Source organism: Euprymna scolopes, chromosome 3 (genome assembly GCF_053919585.1).
Source record: "Euprymna scolopes isolate OS-2025 chromosome 3, ASM5391958v1, whole genome shotgun sequence".
In the NCBI taxonomy this organism is placed as follows: domain Eukaryota; kingdom Metazoa; phylum Mollusca; class Cephalopoda; order Sepiida; family Sepiolidae; genus Euprymna; species Euprymna scolopes.
In genome coordinates, this window is record NC_136484.1 from 11,516,185 (window position 1) to 11,537,213 (window position 21,029).

At 34.7% G+C, this 21,029-nt stretch overlaps 1 long non-coding RNA gene across 1 annotated transcript; it reads left to right on the forward strand.

Moving 5' to 3' along the window:
• Positions 1 to 274: 274 nt before the first annotated feature.
• LOC145253015 (uncharacterized) lies at positions 275 to 14,280 on the forward strand. The gene is made up of 2 exons (XR_013863702.1): positions 275 to 443; positions 11,373 to 14,280. It is a non-coding gene; the product is annotated as an uncharacterized LOC145253015 (long non-coding RNA).
• The last annotated feature ends 6,749 nt before the right edge of the window (positions 14,281 to 21,029 follow it).

A 21,029-nucleotide genomic window follows, 5' to 3' on the forward strand; every position in this document is an offset into this window, starting at 1 on the left:
GGAATATATATCTTCCTTTTTCTTATCTCTTTAATCCTTTAACCATATTTGAATGTATTTTTCTATTTTTTAGCTAACAAACTTAGATTAATTATTAAACATTTACCGAATTTATCGAAATATATGTTCATTTGTGTATGGACGCTCACTAGAATTACTTTATAACGATGGGGAAAAAATCTGCGCAATGAACATTTTTCAAGTAGAATACTGATATAATTGTTTATTTCCTTAAGCTGACCCAATTATTAAGACAGAATTATTTAACAATTGTGAATTTTCCTAGCGGAGTGGCTCTGGAAAAGAGATATTTAGTTGGATGTTTCCTGCTCTCAACTTGTGTTTTGTAATGATAAGCGATCAAGTAAACCATAGCTTAAACACATACGTTTGCCCGTCGGACTTTGCAGATTAAAAAAAAAAAACATCCAAGCAACTAAAAGGTAAACCCATATTTTCTATTTTAATCTTTTTTAATGTCTTCTGATTGAGAAATGTTTATATCAAATTTTGAACGTCTCATTTTATCTAGCTTCCAAGTTGTATTGTAATTTTCCGATAACTGTAAGAAGTAGAACCAACACGCAGTTGATACAACCCCTGCTCATAATTGATTACTCATTAGAAGTTTCCATCATACTCGTTACCAGCAGTTAGTACTCACTGGTAAGACAGGATCTATCGTTTTCAGTCGTGATAACTCCGTAGATGTCAAATAAACTTATTCACTCTTTTCAAACCATACGTCTATCAGTAATTTCTCGTTGTTAATAGAAAAGGGTTTCCTCTAGAACGCGAGTCAAGATAAGCATGCGGCTGATTATGATATCCTTTCATTCTTCCATTCGAGGTTTAAACTATTCTCTGATGGGTTTATTATTTTTATTATTATTATTATTATTATTATTATTATTATTATTATTATTATTATTATTATTTATTTATTTATTTATTTACTCAGTGAATTAATAATCAGTGAATACCCACTGACAATAAAAAACATGTCTTTCATATAGTTTGAAGAACAACAGAAAGACAGGATATCGCCTCTTTTTTTATTATGTTGCAATTAATTGTACGTTATTGCAACAAAAGTTCACCATTGATTTCACGCTAGCGCCGACCGATCGTTGTCGTTGGAATCTGAGTAACGATCAACGTTCTCACGTTTACAATGCACTTCACACTTCATTGGGGTCTGGGAAGTGGTATTTCTGTACGTTTTTGTGTAATCCTGTCTAACCATTAAAATGTAATCAATAGAGTCTGCTCCATCACATGAGTGTGTTCGCGAGGAAGGGGCTCTTTGTCAGTTCCTTGGGTTTCTGGCTGATAGTTTATTCTAATTTCTATTGTTAGTAGAAATTCACACTATGCCACTATAAGAGATTACTCACAACAACTATTCGTGTTCCCTGAAGTCTGAGAGACAACAAGTCTCTCCATATTTCCAGTAATCTAAATCTCTTTCGGTAACCTTTGAACATCAAGCTGGATTATTGAAACAGCAGATTGTAATTCAATTCTCGCTGGCAATGATTTTAGGGTAAGGAACCCTCCCCCAAGATTCCATTCCCCTTCGAACATATCCAGTTCAAAACTGGCTAGTGCTTTCTCTCCTCGGTCCTCCAATCCTACCGTAACATCCTCAACTATTTGGTGTGGTGCCAGTCGATGCAAAAATTAAACTCTTCTTCTTCTTTTTCTTCTTGTTCTTCTTCTTATTATTATCATTAATAATAATAATAATAATAATAATAATAATAATAATAATAATAATAATAATAATGTATTTATTTAGTCAGTTTGTTTGTTAGTTAATAAAAGTTCTCACACAGGTGATAGCCGTTGGTTGCTTACTTTCGAAAATAGGTGGCCCAATGCATTCTAAATAGTAAAGTTCGACCCACGTGTTCACTCTCTGTTGATCACTAAGAAATACCTAAGTATTTCGATCTCGATTTAGTCACAATAAATCTACTCAGAATATCGGTACGCATCTGCTCTTCCATTGAATTTGCTATACGTGTTTTAGCCATTTCTTTTTTATGAAATCGGCCAGGAACATTTCCGATGCTGGTGATATCGCGTTTATTATTATTATTATTATTATTATTATTATTATTATTATTATTATTATTATTATTATTATTAACTGATAATGACCGGTGGTCTTCACTGGAGTAGGTGTGACAACAAGTCGCTACATATTGGTATCTCTCCCGCTTTCGATATTATTTGCAGAATACGTTGCGTTATTGGAACAGCCGCTTATCATTGGTGCCTCGCTGGCAATGAGAACTTGTCTTTATTGGACATTGGTAGGCAATAAGCAATCAAAATTACCAGTTCTCTTCGCATTTATTATTATTATTATTATTATTATTATTATTATTGCATTAGTATTAGTATTAGTATTATTATTATTATTATTAGTAGTAGTAGTAGTAGTAGTAGTAGTAGTAGTATTGGCTCGCAAGGAGCTTTCACACAGATCATCAATGATCTCTCCTTGATAACAACCTGTGATTTTCCCTGAAAGCTGAGTGACAACAAGTTCCCCCAGGTTTCCAGTATTCTCCTCCTCTTTCGATAACATTGGAAAATGACTTTGCATTATCGCAACTTGTTATTGTTCTATTATTATTATTATTATTATTATTATTATTATTATTATTATTGGCTCACATGGAGCTTTCTCACAAGTCAACAACCGTTTTGATTGGAAACATGTGTTGTTCTCTGGAAGCTGAGTGACAAAAAGTCTCCCCAGACGGCCAGCTCTCTCCACCTCCTTAGATAGCATTTTAAAATAAATTTGCGTCATCTACCTTTACCTTTGATTTCTCGCTGGCAGTGGCCATTGGTTTATACTGAAATTCGAGTGCCACTAACCTCTCCAAGGTCCCAGTTCTCTTCACGCTTGCCCAGCGGAAGTCTGGTCAGCGCTCTCTCCTCGGTCTTTCCATCCTCCTTGACCCTTCTCGGCTCTTTGGTATCACTTTTCTATTGGGGGAACGGTGATGAGAAAATGGGAGGGAATGCGTGATGGGAGTGTAGAACTTGTAGATATGCAGCTTCGGTGTTCTTCATTCCCTGTAACGCTTCTTCGTTATATTGTAGTCTTGTATTATTCTCCGCATTCAAGCGTTTTCCTTAATATTTCAGTCGTTTTTATCAGTCGTTGTATATTATCAGCTATTCCTCTCATTCCAATTTCTGCCATTCTTTTTTTCAAATTTTTTTTTTTTCGGAATTGTTCCTAGTGCTCTTATTGTTAGTGGTATTATTTTATATTTTCTTCATCATCCAAATCCCTTTTAACTCTCTGGCTAGCTCTGTGTATTTGCTTCGTTTCTCCTCTTCTTTCATGCTCACCCTGTGGTCAGCTGGGACAACAAAGTCTACGATTTGACAGGATTTTTCTTTCTTGTTAATTATTACGACATCTAATCTTCTTGCTTGGATGATGGCTTTGTCTGTCTGTATGTCCATGCCCCATAGGATCTTGTTGTTCTAGTTTGCACCATTTGTCTGTATGATTAAAATGCAGCCGTTTGCATAATTTCCAGTGCACCGCCCTCCCCAATTGGTTCTGCCTGTTTTTGTATTCCTTTTAGGCATGTTTGCTGTATTCACTTACTATATGGTTTATGGTTTCGTCTCTTTGTCCACAGAGTCTTCATTTGTTGTTCTCTTGTGTTTTATCGATCTTTGCTTGGATAGGGCTGGTTCTTATCGAGTTATCTTGTGCTTCAGTTATTAGAGATTCGGTTTCTCACTTTATATGCCCTTTTTCGCATCCATGTTCAGGTGTTTTTGTTATTCTCATCTTTTTTCATTCTTATGAATCTTCCATGAAGTTGTTTCTCTTCCCATTTCTCTTTTCTCGTTTTGTCATTTGTCTCTCTGTTTCTGTTTTGTTGGGGTTTTTTTCAGTGTCTCTCGCTGCCATAATTATCTTTTCAGTGTTTTGCATTATATTTTTTCTAGTTATTTATTTTAGTCCTTCAGACAGTGTTCTGTACAGATCACTCCCCTCCCGCCGTCTTTCCTTTTCACGTAGAGCCTGTCAATATCGTCCTTTGGGTGTAGTGCATTATGCACGGTCATGAGTTTCCTGGTCTTGTGGTGAAGTTTCTCAGTTCTTCTTTTGTCCACCCTATATCTTACTAGTGATACTAACCATGTATTTATATCTTTTATTAGGTTTCTGCTATATTACTTCGTTTCCAGAACTTTTCTTGTTCTCCTGAGGTATTCCTTTACAATTTTGTCTTTCATTTCTGTTGCTTTGATGGTGTCCGCTTCCAGATTTCCCAAGTATTTATAGCCATCTTGTTTCCCTAGTGCCCTCAGTTCTGTTTGGTTGGGTAGTTCCATGCCTTCTGTCGTTTCCAGTTTTCCCTTTCTTATAACTAGTAGTGCGAATTTTCCATTCCAAATTCAATTTGGATATCTTGGCTGAAGATCCTGGTCGTGTTTATTAGTGTCTCGTGCTCGTTTTCGGTTATTGCAAAAAGTTTCAAATCGTCAATGTACATCAGGTGGTTCATTTTTTCCTCTGTATTGGGGAACTTGTATCCGGATTAGCACTTTCTCAGAATACTATTCAGGGGCATCATGGCTATGATGAACAGTAATGGTTATACTGAGTCTCCTTGGAAGATTTCTCTTTGTATGTTAATTTCTGTTATGTGTTGTCCATTAGCAGTCAATTCCAGTCTCCATGCTTTCATTGCATTTTCTCTTACGTTGGTGATGCCCCTTGGTATTTTATACGTTTTTAAGCATTCTGTTATCCATGCTTGGGGGATCCTGTCGTACGCTTTTTTTATAGTCGGTCCATGCCATGGCTAAATTCTTTTTCCTTCTTTTTACCTCCTTTAAGATCTCCTGATCAATATATAGCAGATCATGTGTTCCTCTTTTTCCTTTTTGGCAGCGTTTCTGTTTCTCGCGAATGAGTCCACTATTATTCATGGAGTTATTATTATTATTATTATTATTATTATTATTATTATTATTATTATTATTGTTGTTGTTGTTGTTGTTGTTGTTTAACTGTATTGATATTATTGTTATTTGTATTTTTATTTTTATTCCTTGTTCTGTTTATTATTATTATTATTATTATTATTATTATTATTATTATTATTATTATCATTATTACATGAAAGACGTATTCATGTAATGTTTTAAGGTGCATTTAAATATTGTCTTTTTATTACCCAAAACTTAAAATGTTTTTAAGCAGAAATAATTCACTTTAACTAATCTTAAACAAGTTGACCCATACTCTCTCGCTCTCCTTGCCTGTGTCTCTCTAATTTTTCTCTCATTCTTTAGCTGCATTTCCACCTCTATCTCTCTTTAAATTAAGAAATTAAAGAAAGAAGTCAGCTGTGTTAGAAATATATTTAGAAATATACAGAAAATACTTACGGATTGAAAATAATCATCGTAGAAAGATTTCAAAAAGGTTAATGAAAGTTTCCAAATAACTTCTAAGGTACTCATCCAGAGAGTTATTCAAGCGTAACCCCGCGCGCGCTAGGCTTCCCCGGAGCATGACGTACACAGCCGGAGTAAGCCGAGCGTCGCCGAGGAAATCAAGCTGATCCTCTCCGAAAAGAAAAACTCACCTTAAATTTTAAGTTTTATTAACTGTAAAGGAAAATGTTATTACAAAGAAATAGTACGTCACGGATATTCTTTGTCATATACATATTTTAAAAAATAATGTTAAAGATTTGTTTGTTTGAAAAAAAGTCAAATAAATACTTCAAGGGTATTTTTTTCAAGCATTTTTTTTTAAATAAATAATTGTATAATATATGATTCTAAGAAAACGTCACTCAAATAATGCTATGGTTTTGTGATATTTATCCAAGGAAAACCCTGAAAATTAGAAAAAATGAAACAAAACTGGGTGCGATATTTCTTTGTTTTTCACACTGAAAGAGATACTGTTGTTGTTCCCTCAAAACGTTGAACAGCCTCGCACGACAGCAAAGTGGACGCAGAGGTGGTATCGGACATGCGAGGAAGCTCGTCATCAACTGGGTAGCTTTCTGCGATGTGAGCTAATATGGAGACAAACGAAGCAATACCAAATGTTTGTCCCCACATAAACTGAAGGAGATATGTGTCCAAAAGCTCTCGATGGGTCCTCATTCTACTTCGTTACGCCGTCATACTTCCTTCGACATTCGCTCCACATTCATCGTAGCCTTCGTTTCGGGATTTACGAAGTAAAGGCTTTGTTTCACTATCAAATGTCGAGATCCCTCTCCCGGCACTTTGCTGTATGCCTTCCAACCGTCTGATACGACAGTGGTCCCCGCCAGAATATATTGCTTTATTAATAAAAAGAGGGTTTTTGCATTCTGCTTTTGTATAATCAGCAAGAACCCCTCCTTTTCGGTGGGGTCGTATCCACCGAAGACCCAGACCGGTGTGAGTAATCTGCCGATATTATCTTTTCCTCCGTTGAACAGAGCCTCATCTACCTCTACCGTATAACTTGGTTCCCCTATCTTCCCGGGAGTCCTAAGAAAATATTCCCTGCAAATGTATCGCTGGAAATTCTTCCAGCCGGCGATTCTGTGCGTAGATCGTCTTCCGCATTCCCGCTGGAGGTCTTTCTGTGTTGCTCGCTCGGATGCCCACAAATAGATCATTTTAAATATGATGGCAATTGTCAGTTTAGACTTGGCAAAGAAGTACCAGTCCGGATGATGTAAAGGTTCGGCATTCGGTAGCCTGGCTCCTCCAAACATAGCCATCGCTTACCTCTCCTCTTATAGTAAGGTTGCATCACTGTCCACATGATGCACAATATTCATCCGTGTCAGTAATTTTATTTTTCTCGAAGACTCTGGCTGGTGTTTTTAGCTGCTTACTTAAGGTTGTAAAATTCATGGTTAATATATTTTTGGGCTCAGCTTTGTGTTACGTCAGACATCATCGGCTTACTCCGGTTGTTGACATCATGTTCCGAGCAAAACAGGGCGGATGCTGAGTTACGTCTGTATCACTCTCTGCATGGGTACCACTTCTAATAGTATCCCGAAAGCCATGCATACGCATACATTTTTTGAAGTTTCTCAAATCATTTTTTTTCTTACAGGAAACCCACATTCGTTTTACATAACTTATACTGTTAAATAGAGTATTAGTAACAAACAGTATCCCAAATATTTATTACTCTAAGTCGTCCTCAATAACATTTCCAAATGAATGAGCTCTCACACAGCCTGTAGTGTTCCCTGGAAGCTGAGTGACAACAAGTCTCCCTAGTTTTTCAATACTATCCACCTCTTTCTTTTACATTTGCAAATAAATTTGCTTGGCGTTGATTTCTCGTTGGTAGCGGCTATTGGTTTTCACTGGAATTTAAGGGGCAATCAACCTCCCCAAGGTCGCAGTTCTCTTCGCACGTATCTGGCAGAGGTCTGGTCAGTTCCTCGATCTTTCCTTCCTCCTTGACTCTACTTGGTTATTTGGTCTCACTCTTTTTTTGGGGGGGTGATGTTGTAATGGATGGATGGGGGGTAATGTTAGATGCCTTATAGATACGCGGTTTCAGTCTTCTTGGTTCCATATAGTGTTTCATGTTTTGCCTTTGTCTGGCCCGCGTTTGTTGCTCCTGTCTGTTAGTTTCCACAGTTAGTGTTTTTTCTTGATAATTCATCTCTTTTCATTATTGTTGTTCGTTGAATTTTTGCATCCGTTCCTTTGATTCTTTTTTCAAAGTTTTTCAGGATCGTTCCTAGTGCTTTTACTATTATATGTATTATTTTAATTTTCTTCATTTTTCATATCCCTTTCAGCTCCCTAGATAGCTCCGTTTTTCCTTTTCTTTGATATTCACTCTCTGGTTAGCTGTAACAGCAAAGTCTTCGATTTGACAGGACTTTCGTTTCTTGTTAATTATTACGACATCGTGTCTTCTTGCTTGGATGGGTTTATCAGTCTGTATGTCCATATCCCATAAGACTTTGTGATTCTCTTTTTAAGTACTACTATGGACTTATGTTTGTACCACTTGTCTGTGCGTTCGAGATATCAGTTGTTTGCATAATTCCTAGCGTCCTGCCCTTCCCACTTACTCGTGTCCGTTATTGTATTCCTCTTGGGCCAGTTTACATTGCATTTACATATTATATAGTTTATCGTCTCGTCTCTTTGTCCATAGAATCTTCATTTGCTGTCGATCTTTGCTTTGATGTAGTTGGTTCTTATCGAGTTGTTTTTGCTGCATTTATTAGAGATTCAGTTTCCCGGCTTATGTGTCCTTTTCACATCCATGCCCGGGTGTTTTCGTCATTTTCATCTTTTGTCATCCTAATGAATCTTCCGTGTAGTTGTTTCTTTGCCACTTTTCTTTTCTTGCCTTGCCCTTTGTCTCTCTGTTTTCTGTTTTATTGATTTTTTTCAGCTGTTATAATAATTATTTCAGTGTTTTGTATTGTGCATTATTTAGGGTCATTCCCACAGTCATTTTTAGTGTCATCCCACAGTCTTCTATATTAATCAGTCCCCTCACACCGTCTTTCTTTTTCACGTAGAGTCGGTCAACATTATCCTTCGCGGGTAGTGCATTGTGCATTGTCATGAGATTCCTAGTCTTCTGATCGAGCCGTCTCAGTTCTTCCTTTGTCCACCCTATGAACTGTCCAGAGTATGTTACTAGTAATAGTGCCCATGTAGCTATGCCTTTTATTAGGTTTCTGTTATATAATATAGTTTCGAAAAGTTTTCTTTTTCTCCTGGGGTATTTTCTCCAATTCTCTCTTTTATTTCTGTTGCTTGATGGTGTCTTCTTCCAGTACTCCTAGGTATTTATAGGCGTCTTGTTCCCCTAGTGCCCTCATCTCCATTTGGTTTGGTAGTTCCATGCCTTCTGTCGTCTCTAGTCTTCCTTTTCTTTAAACTAGTAATCCGTACTTTTCCATACAAAACTCTATTAGGATATCCTGGCTGAAGATTCTAGTGAAATTTATTAATGTCTCTAGTTTCTTTTTCGGTCCTTGGGAAATGTTTTAGATCGACATGTATATCAGGTGGTTAATTTTTCCTCCATGTTAGAGAACTTGTATCCGGCTTAGCACTTTCTCAGTATAAATTAAATTCTTCCCCTTTTTACCTCCCTTAGGAATTTTTGTCTATATATATAACAGATCATATGTCCCTATTTTTCCTTTCTGATATCTTTTCTGTTTCTCGGGAGATGTCCACGATTATTCAAGGAGTGGTTTATTTGTTCCCTCAATTATACTGTTAGTATTATTATTATTATTATTATTATTATTAGTAGTAGTAGTAGTAGTAGTAGTAGTAGTGGTGGGAGTATCATTATTATTATCATTATCATTATTATTATCACTATTATTATCATTATCATTATTATTATTACTATTATCATTATTATAATATTATCATCAGCATAATCATAATGATTCTTCTTATTATAATTATCATTATTATTTTATCAGGGAGATTATTATTATTATCTTTATTTGATCATCATCGTTATTATTATCATTATCATTATTATTATTATCATCATCATCATTATAATTATCATTATCATTATCATTATTATTATCATTATTATCATTAATATTATCATTATTATTATCATTAATATTATCATTGTTATTAGCATTATTATTATTAGCAGTATTATTATCATGATTTTTTATTATCATTATTATTAGTATTATTATTATTATTATTATTATTATTATTATTATTATTATTATTATTATAATTACACTGATCAACATCAAATTGTTGTCTGATCAACATCAAATTGTTGTCTGTGTTGATTTTGGACAGATCTGATGCGCTGAGAAAAGAAATCACCTAATTCGGCCTCAATCGAGTAAGATTTTTGAAACTATGACCACATGTGAATATTTTACGATTCTGTGCACTTGTATATATAGAGAAATAAGTTGGTGGAGGTAAAAGGCCACGTGGAAACATTGTTTTGATTGGAAATTATTATTTTACTGACAAGAAGTGTTCAGATCAGATAGTTCCTTTTGATTATATCGCAAAGAGATCGGCCTGTAGTCCTAAAACCGCAGAATTTCCCGAAAATTAATGCTAATTATATACAAAAAAATTGATCGGTGCGGTCAAAAGTAGTGGCTTACAAGAAGATAACATTTTCAAAAACGCTTTGGTTAACAAAATCAGAAAACTCTTCCCACCGTTGCCTATCAAGCTCGGCTTCATATAACAATACACAAAGGATTCGGACAAGAATGGCGCCAGCTTCACTTACGTGTGGCATACTTTTCTCTTATTAACACTGGAGAAGTAGAAAGCTGGCATCTTTGATGGCCCTCAGATCAGATGGAAATAGAAGCGGGGAAGGGATTTGTTCTGGTAGTGAAGTACTTTCCGGCAACAATAACACAGAAACTGCACAGAACTTTTCAATAACAGTTTAACTGCTTTCAGAAACATGGGTCGCAACAGGAGCGTCAAAATTCCAACTTATTTGCACTCATAGGGTTTTGTTCAATAAAGGCCACGACCAGGGGGTGGATTCTATTAGGGCGTAGAAGAGAGGGGACCACTTATCAGGGTAACAGTAATCATGATTGCTGACTACTGACAAAATTGGCGGTAAGCATTTAAGGAGACAGAAACGGAAACAGGTTGTGTGTAGAATGGTGAAGCAAAATGAAATGGCCATGTACTCTGCTTATCTATGCTCACAATTCAGTTTATAGTAATCGATGTTTTTATCAAATAATTTATATAAATTGTTAACAAAACATTTTCCTTTTTAAACCGTATTTAGTATTAAAAAAATTCAGCTGATAATGTCACAAAATATTATCAATTTTGTCACAAGAACTGATTTATTTAATGAGAAGAAACGAATTCCATTTCCTGATTTAGTAAAACCACTACAACTCAGAACAACATTTAAAAAGTAAAAATAGTTGTTGCGTATTATTATTATTAATATTATTATTATTATTATTATTATTATTATTATTATTATTATTATTGCTTATTATTACTTATTATTATTACTTATTATTTACTTATTTACAATACGAGTTATATCAGTGATAACTTATTGATATAAACAGGCAGTATTATTTCTTGTCATGGTGCCAATATGCCTCTCCATATTTTTTAATTAAATATGTTTTTAACTCTTTTTCGAAATTTTTTTTAACATGTTTTATTAACTTTATGATTATTACTTATATATAATATTATCATATAAAATGTACACCTTTTTTAACGTTCAGACTTTGTATGCATAATATATCTGATTTTAAAATTGTGTACAAAACAATTATTTTTAATAATTGCTCTTTTTTCTTCTTATTCAGATTCACATTCCAGACAAAAAGCCAATAACCAAATATTTTCTAAGCATTGTTGCATCGAACATTTTATATCCTACATGGAACCTTGAATCGTGCATTGAAATAAACCGAAATCGAGGCTGTCCATTACAACAATTCATTATTTCTGATGTCATCAAACTTTAATTAAAATGTTCCATGTCGGAGTGCATTTGCTAATTTATTTGTGTTGCTGACAACATTGTTTACTTGAACGCCAGTTATCAGGACTAGAAGATTATTATACGTTTATCGATAATGTGTTTTAAATCCTTGCTGATTATTATGTGCTTCATAATGTTTCATATTAAGGTATCATTCGTTTCTGCTCATAGACATTTCCTGGAACCATGTCATAATCAAACCATTTGGAAAACGATTAATGTAAACAACTGTACAATCTCTCTAGGCAATAACAACACGAAAATGACATTAACAAAATTAATATCTGATAACACTGTTAAGATTATTTTAATCAAATTCAACGTGCCTGCAAATGTCATCAGCGGTTCACACAAAAAGCCAATGGAATTGGAGGAAACCGATACGTATGTTTATCAACAATATCGTTGGCAAATTGTTCGTTTTGATGTGGGACAAAATCTCCTACTTTTCTTTCTAAAATTTAAACTGCTCAATCTGACGAAAATCAATATGGGATTCAAGGAAATGGTTATTGATGTGCCAAGTGTATCTTCAAGTTGTGAAACGAATCTTTCCTTCTCTCATTTCGGTTATAAGATACGCGAGATTCTTTTAGATTACACACGAGAATATGAGGAAAGAGATAAAATATCTGTTTGCACCCAAGTGATTAAAGGGAGAAAAGGAATCGCCGATTTCCGAACGATTTGTTATACACACAAGACAAAACAAAAGTTATCGTGTGATTATCTGAATCCACAGGATGGATGGAAGAACTTGATGATATTTCGTGATGTTATTGTCGTGGTGATATTACTATTCCTACCTTTCCTCGTACCAAGTCGATTGTATAATTTAAGACACAGCATATACATATATCGTCTAGAAAAGAAGTTACCATTGACCTTAACAATAAGCAAATCAGTATTAAGCCCAGCCGACACATCATCTTTTGCATTTTCTCATCTAAAGTATCCAAACTTAAAGAATTCTTGTCCCTATATAGAAACAGAATATCATAGAATGGTGAACGCGTTATACTTAGATATCGACGAGCAGGATCTATTACCACGGGGGTACGCAGGCGCCGACATTTTACGTTTGATTTACAAAAAGGTTTTCAGGTGCAAATATAATTCAAAGCAGATGACCACTTGTCTTGACAGCACTTTGTTTCCTTTCTATTGTCGCCGTTTCAGACGTTACACTTGGTACAACTGTTGCAGTTGGTTCATGCGTCTTTTTCTCTTTCTTTTATTACCCTTACCCTGGTGTTTGCGTTTGTTCATTTACTACACCTATGAGGCAAAATATATATCTGTTCGTACCGAAGCTGCTGCATCACTAAACTTAAAATTGCCGTTCAGAGGGTCTATACTGAATTACATCCCTCCTTTGCATTGGTCATTTCTATTTGTCTACACTCTCTATTTTATAGATGTTTTATTCTTCGGCGTCTTGTACACTAAACACGTGAGAAGTTTCGGAGAACTCGTAAAAGAAGGCTTTAGAGAAATGAACGCACTTACCAGCATCGAAATTTATTTATTTATTCTTGATTATCTACTGTGGCCTTTAAAAACGTATGGTTTACCCGGTCTTGCTTTAGTGCTATTTTATTGGGTAATTGCAGTCCCGTTAATATTCATATGGTATGTCATTGATTTTATCCCAATAATTCGTTTAATCCTCATTTTATTGAGACATGTATGCATTTACTGTGCTCCGTGTATTTTTAACTACTTCACTACTTATAAGGTGGAACCCTTACCGTTTAAACAGCGGCTTTCTATTTTCATAACAACACTAATATTTCTCCTAAGCCTCGTATCAGCCAGCGTTCTAATCTCCGAGTGTGTATGTTATATTATCAATCTCTGTTTCTACGGATTTATCATTATTATACTTAAGGCCAACAATACATTGGCATACATATCGTTAAGTTTTCTTGTTGTTTTCTACTTTTTTGAAACTGTTAAGGCGGTACGTGAAGAATACGATAGTTTTCACAAAAAGGTGACGGACAAACTGATCGAAGAAATTGTGGACGTAAATGAGAACATAGCTAACGTGTTGCCTTCCCGACTTACAAATATTGCCTATGCGTCAGGGAAATCCGTCATACAGTTAGCTAAAAGGCGTGGTCAGGGTTTCTTTTGTTGTTCCCCGTCCATGATTCTTTTTATTGACTCATATCATCGCCCACATATTCCAGAGAGATTTTTCCAAACCATCTGTAATCTGCCATATGCCGGTTGTCCAGGTTCCCTAACAATTAGTTATCTGAAATCTTTAAGAAAATATTTCATGATTCTAATCTTTTTAGGTTTCATCTTTATTGTAGTTCAGACTTTTTCCGGCTTATATAACTTCTCAACCACCAACCAAATGTTGGCGACGCTAGTTGGCGGATTCATCCCTTTATTTATACGAAAATTGATATCTATGAATGTACCAATAAACGAAGTCGACATGGAAACAATTGCTTTCAAAACGCATTTCAAAAATGCGGTGAGAGAATATGCGGAAGATTGGATTATCCATGACTTTCGATTAGATCTTCCAGAAAATAATCAGTTAAATGACGATAAACTATCATGTTTAAACTCTTCTACAAATACTGATTTATTTATGAATATTCAAATACGACATGAGACGAAAACGTATAGGGAAACAACATTGTGATTTAGTAGACACCACGACGAGTATAGATTAATCAGAAATGTACCATTGATTTAATAAAAGAAAACTTAAAAACGGCTCAACTTAAAAGTTATATAAATATTTAAATTGAACCAAAGAAAATACAGAATTATATAGAAGCCACGACTGTTGACATACTTGTTTCCAATGCTGGCATTTTTCGAATGAATCATGTGAAGAACGTAAGCATCCATAAGTGAATGCGATGTATGAAACTGACTGAATCCGAACCTCCCACACTATGGTAGTATAATGTCGTAGTTACAAACAAAAGAAAGAAAGAATGAAAAATCCGAGTCGGCATTTTTTCTCTTTTTAGCACACATTCTTTATTACCGTTTTCCTCTCTATTCCACTACACGCCGTGCACAGACAGCTATTTACCGCCTTCGACTTTACACGTCCATCTTTTTCAACCGCACTTTTTCCTTTCTCAACCACGTCGTGTTCTTTTATTTCTTTTCTTGTCGCACGAGCTCGCGTACGTTTCCTAATTTTGTTCAACAAGTCAGCTATCTTACAGCTTCTGCTATTATTTTCCACTGTGTACGTCCTTACTTACTTCACCATCTCCACAATTTCTTAATTGCGCAGGAACGTTTCCAAACAGAATTAAAATTTACACGATGCCGCTCTTACTTTTTCGCGCCACATTTAAGTAATAAGCATGATTGAGGTGATTTGTGGATTACATAAATGCAAGGATGTGTGATGCAACAGGCAATTTTTGCTGGAAATCTTCATATAATTGTACCTGATTGTTGGAAAAATGAATATAAAGTAAATATCAATGAATTTCAATCAATATAATTGAAAAATCATAAAGTGAACATTTCAATAGAAACTAAATATATATTCATCGGAGATATATATATATATATATATATATATATATATATATATATACATATACATATATATATTTAACGCTCACAGGGGGTGTATAAAGTAAAACCTTGCCGGTCGTAAAATACGATTAAATATAAATTTATTTCAGATATTTATCGTTATCGGAAGGAAAATAATATCTGTGAGCAGATTAAAATATCACATTGGTAAGTACGACTGATAAGGCTACATAATCTCGAAAATGCTGATATGCAACAATGTTACAGCGTTACATATATCTAAGATGAAATATTAGAAAATGCCCTTGGCTGATATGATTTATTATATTACATTGGGGAAAGGCGATGAGAACGTCCGACACAAAGCGAGTTGGATACCTGACATCTAAATATCAAGCAATCTGGAATTCACACTGATCAAGCAATCTGGAATTCACACTGATCAAGCAATCTGAAATTCACACTGATCAAGCAATCTAGAATTCACACTGATCAAGCAATGTGGAATTCACACTGATCAAGCAATGTGGAATTAACACTGATCAAGCAATCTGGAATTCACACTGATCAAGCAATCTGGAATTCACACTGATCAAGCAATCTGGAATTCACACTGATCAAGCAATCTGGAATTCACACTGATCAAGCAATCTGGAATTCACACTGATCAAGCAATCTGAAATTCACACTGATAAAGCAATGTGGAATTCACACTGATCAAGCAATGTGGAATTCACACTGATCAAGCAATGTGGAATTAACACTGATCAAGCAATCTGGAATTCACACTGATCAAGCAATCTGGAATTCACACTGATCAAGCAATCTGGAATTCACACTGATCAAGCAATCTGGAATTCACACTGATCAAGCAATCTGAAATTCACACTGATCAAGCAATGTGGAATTCACACCGATCACGCAATGTGGAATTCATACTGATCAAGCAATCTGAAATTCACACTGATCAAGCCATCCAGAATTCACACTGATCAGGCAATCCGGAATTCACACTGATCAAGCAATGTGGAATTCACACTGATCACGCTATCTAGAATTCTATCTCCGGTGTTAATTTTAGTTTACCCGATCACATGAAAGAACACAACCGAAAATGATGTTAATATAAGAATATAACATTTTCTTAAAATATGTTCGAAAGCGTAAATCATCAGTTTCTTTTAAAATGTCAACAGAAATGCCAAAATGCTGACTTTATCGTGTAATAGAAAAACACGAACAGAGTGTTTATTACTTTTTTTATCTGTTTTCCTTAAAAGACAATACTCATGGATACGAGATTCTCAAAAGTGCATTGAAAGACATCTAATAAACATTACATGTATTTAAATATACAAATACCGTTTATCGAACGCCCCTGCAAGCAAGTTCATAGACGCATTCTCTTACAAAACGGGCACGCTAACACATACGCATATTTACAAAACCAATACCAGTTACACATACCTCTTTGCACGTAAACACACGTGAGAAAAACTGAAATACAAATATCTACTCAAATTTTTGTTACAGAAATAAATTTCTTATATGTACTGAGAACGATGAAAGACTTCTAAATTGTGCATATTCTATTAACAATTTATTTTGGTATGTATAATTATTTTCATGTATGAGTTGTGTTATTCTTCTTTCTTTTTTATGTCTTAAGTTGTGTATTAAAAATGATTATTTTTATGCAAGTTTTCGTATTCTTTCTTTTTTTATTGTCTTCTCTATTTCAGTCCTGCCCTTAACTTTATACCTAGTAAGATATTCTTATTTGTCACACACCATAAAAGTATTATTATGTGCTCATCAAATTCTAATACCTTTCAAATCTTTAAAAAAAATTAGGAAACTGACAGAAACTGATTGGACATTATTCGATTCGGTCGATACGTTGTAATTAATTACTAATTTGAAATTGCACAATTAAATAGAACGAATTCAAATTTTTGTAAAGAATCTTCATCTTGTTATCAACAATATAAGAGCGTTTCCCTTGTGAACATCTTTTGTGTTTATATATATTTAAAAACTAAGGCGTTTCGACTTTTGTTTTCTTGTTTGCTACGGTTAATATCTATTTGATATTGCCTAGGGGTGTTGGTTCAGGGAAAGGCAACTTGTGTCACCGATATTAATCGCTTTTTCTTTTACATGTAAAATTAATAATTTGGTTTAGATGAATATACACTCGTCTTGTTTTTCTTGAACAAAGTAATAAGGAAATATCATAACATACACACACACAAACATATATATATATATATATATATATATATATATATATATATATATATATACACTCTCTTAAAAATAGAGCAGCATAGAATAAACCTCCTATTTAATGTAAACCTCTTCCATACCTACAGCACATATACAGATATATTTTATAATACAACTTCTTTCAACAAACCTACCCAATATTCGCCCCTGAGAATTTAAACGCACACATGTCCATATACGCTGACAGATATGCTATATACATACATGCATTACATAATGCAAACTATCCCCATTCTATATCACAGAGATCATTACAACCGCTCTAACAGCCTCAATAATTTATTTCACTCCTAATGTAACCATCGAGAGACGTCGCATCCCTATTATAAAATCTTATCAAATTTGCATTATTTTTCGAAATAACAGAGTATTAAGAGTCTTCACTTACCCAACATCCATAATCAATATATACTCCTATTGAATAAATTAATAAATCTCTCTCTCTCTCTCTCTTTCTCTCTCTCTCTCTCTATATATATATATATATATATATATATATATATATATATATATACTAGCAAAAGCACCTGTCGTTGACATGGTTCAAAAACAACCTACAGAAAATGAATTCTGATTTATGAAAGTATGATAGGTTATGGAAAGGAAGGGATGATAGGTTATGGAAAGGAAGGGTTGTACATTTGGGTTGAATTTGGGGTATCAAAACCAAAGCAAAATATGATGAAAGTAAAAATAAAATAGATAAACACCATAATTTATTATACCATACCTGTTCACACTGAAGCACTTATCACAATATTCTGTGGATCTATATTAAAACACCTTGTAAAACTTTGTGACATATTTCCATTCTATGGAGGTCAGGTGCGAACGAACACCCCCATAATTTTATTACACCATATTTTTTCAAACAGAAACATAATTATCAAAGTATACTTACACAGATAGATATGAAACGCCTTACTAAATTTTGTGACTATTTCCATTCTATGGAGGCCAGGCGCGAACGCAGACCCCACAATTTTATTATACCATCCCTTTTTATGTTAAAACATACTTATCAAAGTATTATTATGTACATCTATATCAAAAACACTTGTAAACGTTTTTTTTTTTTTAATTTTTTTTTTTATTTTTATTTCTATACTTTGTGGACCTGGCGCGAACGTAGACCCAGACCCCTCAATTTTAATGAACCATTCCTGTGTCTCGATACATCTTCTATCATTATATTTAATCAGTTTTTTTTTTTAAATAATCAACCATATACGAGCCTATTCGTGACCAAACACACCCACAAACACATACACACAGCCATTCAGCTTTATATATATATATATATATATATATATATATATATATATATATATATATAGTTTGTATATCGTAATTTCTTCTTTATTTGTTCATACACATTCTTTTTCAGATTACGTAATATATTTTACTATACAGAGTTTTATTTTAATTTCCATTAATAATTGCAACAAACTAATGATATAAAATAAATGCAATGCTTTTTTTTTTCGAATCGACCAAATCGAACATTTTGGAGACACGGTTTGGAGTCAGTTTCAAAATAATTGCTGTTTTTATTATGTTTATGCACGAAAAAGAATTCTATGCAAATTAAAGTCATTTTTGATGATATTTGAGAAATTGTTGTCTGCAATAACAGGTTTTCATACGATGGAATTCTGCAGATTCACACCTGATATTCCTACTAACGCTTTATAATTACTTTCTATGCGTAATATCTTTCTCGCTTCCTTTATCTCCATGTGTAATAATATTTTTCTACAAACATAAGTAAATTTTTCTCATACAGTGGTAAAATGATTAAAAAAAATATTCTTTAAATGCCCATCCGGATTGTGCATGTTTGTAAGCATAGAAACACAGTTTAACTTGACCAGGCTAATATGAGTATATATATATATATATATGATTGCACCGTCTTATCAGACGAGTGCCACTCCCTCAGACACTTAAAGTCCACGAGCCCAAAAATTACTTCCATCGCCACAGGACCATTTTAATAGACATATGCCTTAGGGAGTATCTATACAAATATTATGTTACAGAGTCTTAGCTTTGTACGATAGCTAAGTCTCTCTCGGTTCAAAATGTTGAGATCCAGTAACAAGCAAGAACAAGATATCCAGCAACAATTTAAACTACAGACAAGCTTAATACGGGTACTGGTCTCTCGCTATGTTGTTTTTAATCAGAGATTTGCTTCTCCTAGAAAGGTTGCCTTCACCAGAGATTATAAGAGCCCTCTCCACCCCACACACACATGCATACACACAAACACACAGGGTTCTAGTTGGCCGTTGACCCCAAAAAGGGTTCATTTGCCCTTTTCATATATATATATATATATATATATATATATATATATATTGGATTGGGCATAATGGGATCCTTAGGGTGCTTCCTCCAACTGCTTTGATCAGCATCTGTCATTTCCTCAGCTTGCCCCATAGGAGTTTTCTCTTTAACATCAAGGACTGAGATGACTTCGTATCTCTCAGCAGGATGAGTTGCTTGATCTTTTACGAGTCGTTTTTGGCTTCCTTCGCGGCGAGCCATTTTCCAAGCAGAAGCTTCTTATCCTTTGTGAATTCCACAAAGGATTTCGTTTCAATTCTCTGCTGGTTTCTGAATCTTTACCGATTGGCTTCTGGCACCAGCTTGAAGCTCCGTAGGATGACTCTCCTTACTTCCTTCGTAATCCGAGCAGCCCTCCGCTGTCAGTGCCGCATACACTTTCTGTGCCCTTCCAGTCCACACTGTCTGCAGCAACATAGCCCAGTATTTTTGGACACTTCAAGTTTGTTGTCGTCATCTCAAAGTGAGGGAAATATATGTCGATATTTTCCTCTATAAATTTCGCTACCAACCTGACCTGCTTTGTTAGGTCAAACTGCTCGCGGTTCGCTTCCCACTCAGTCCTGTTCAGTTTTAGCTCTAGAAACCTCGTCTCCTGCTTTATTCAGACTAATTCAACTTTTGCTTTGATTCTAATTTTCTAGAGCTCTGACTGTTCGGCTGTTAGGCTCGCTGCTTCAATTGGCAGCTCATCGCGTATCTCTTTCTCAATCACTTGCTCGTCAATCGTGTGTTCCTCGATTTTTCTCATTATCGCCCTCCCCTTTCTCATTCGAACATCCAGCTCAAGCCCGTTCGCCGACTTTCACAAGTTCGATTTTCCTTATCACTTCAATCTTCTTCAAAAACGATTCATGTTAGGAGAGTCTTATACATTAAATGTTAATTCTTTGCTTGTGTAGATTAGAAGAAGAAAGGGAAGCTCTTGGAGTGAAGGGATAGTGTTTAGACAGTTCGGACATGATGATGTTGATACGTGTATGTAAAGACATATAACACAAATATATAATACAATTCCACTTTACCTTTCTGTAGGAATCATAAGACACAAGACGAGCTTTACAAAAAACATAATGATTTATTTTTCACACGGCCGTGATTCCAGCACCAAGAATTCAAAGTTTCACATTTTTCCTTGAAGTGACGTCTCGCTTCCTAGACGAGTGACTGTCTCTCTGCGAGTTTCTTCACTGACTCCTAACTCTAACTAAAGTGTTTTCTCTGTTCCTAGAACTTTCTATTTTCCGTGACGTCATGACGTGTTCTGGACATACGTGTCCAACATTTTTCCTATTTCTCAGTAACC